Genomic DNA, 1,438 nt, shown 5'->3' on the forward strand with positions numbered 1-1,438 from the left:
ATTGCACACTTTCTGTAAATCCTATAAACTTCATTTCACTTCTTAAATATCACTGTTTGTTTGCTATATGATATATTTAATTGAAATTGCTGTTCCGAACAACCAATGATACATAAAGGAAAATCTTGAAAATGATCAGGGGTGTCCAAACTTTTTCATACCACTGTATGTAGACATATACCAAAGCACACAGACAGCCTGACAGTAAAGCCAGTAGTTCAGTTATATGTTTTTTAAATTTTAATTTATATATTACATGTGGTCACGTGACACCCAAGCGGGAAGTGTTAAATACTATGTATAAACAGTTATAGTGGGAGCTGCCCACTCGTAATCAGATTTCTCAGGACTAAGGATTTAACCGGTCTGGACGGAAGCCCAAATACTAATTTTCTCAAAAATGTATTTCTTCTTGTTTTCTTTACCTTTCTGATGCATTGTCCACAGTAGGAATCTATAAGAAATAACTCAATGGAAGTTTCTTTGTTCTTGCAGGAAAGGACCTTGAAGTGAAAACTGCAGGTTTTGTCAGGGTCAGAGTCATGCAGCTGCACAGAGACACTCAGTCTAAACAAAAGCTGAATGATGATTCAGCCTAATTTCTTGATACGTTATCACTGAATCAGTGGTGACATTTGAATCTCATGGAAAATTACGCACAATATATGACCCAGGTTTCTATCAACAAAATGTTTCGTACTAAAAAGGTCATGGACGAATTGCTCAGCATTAAGACTTGCAACTATTTTCAAATAATGTGATTTTCCCCGTTTGTATATAGGATTATTGTTTAACACCCCCATAGACGTGGGAGAGGCATTATGTGATGCTATCCTCATTGAAAAAACGAAGAGGTTCAATTTCCCTATTTCAAGACATATGAAGAAAGTATTTAAATTTATATTCTATTACTTTTTAACGTCCCTTATGCAATATCTCCTGCTCGGGAAGAGCTGCCCCTCACTTTGGGAACAACTGACATAAAACAACAGCCTTTTAAAAGTGCTTTTTAATTCAGCACAGGCGGACGGCAGAAAAAAAGTCACCATTTATTGCAATTTACTTTGGCATTTTTTAATATTTGTAAAGTGCTACAGTCGCAAAAGCTATTTCAGCCTTTATAGCCACAGATCTTGTTTGTAAGGTTTCTATTTTTGATTTATGCTGAGCTCACAAAAGCACAGGCAGCCATTTCTCGCCAGAGTGTGTGGCTGCCACACCGGATTCTTATTGCTCTGTCTATCTTCCCAGGAAGAATACAAGATTGAATGCCCTATTTAGCAGCTGCTGTGTGGAGAGAAGCAAGAGACAGCGCTAACTGAAATGAATTAGACCGAAATGAAATGGATATCCAAAATGAATGTGATGTCAAAGTCGCCTTATGGCCTTTGTGAGGCAGAGTGGCCTTTGTGTTCAATTCATATGTGCTCCTCAGAGC

This window comes from Cynoglossus semilaevis, chromosome W (genome assembly GCF_000523025.1).
Source record: "Cynoglossus semilaevis isolate Cse_v1.0 chromosome W, Cse_v1.0, whole genome shotgun sequence".
Taxonomy (NCBI): domain Eukaryota; kingdom Metazoa; phylum Chordata; class Actinopteri; order Pleuronectiformes; family Cynoglossidae; genus Cynoglossus; species Cynoglossus semilaevis.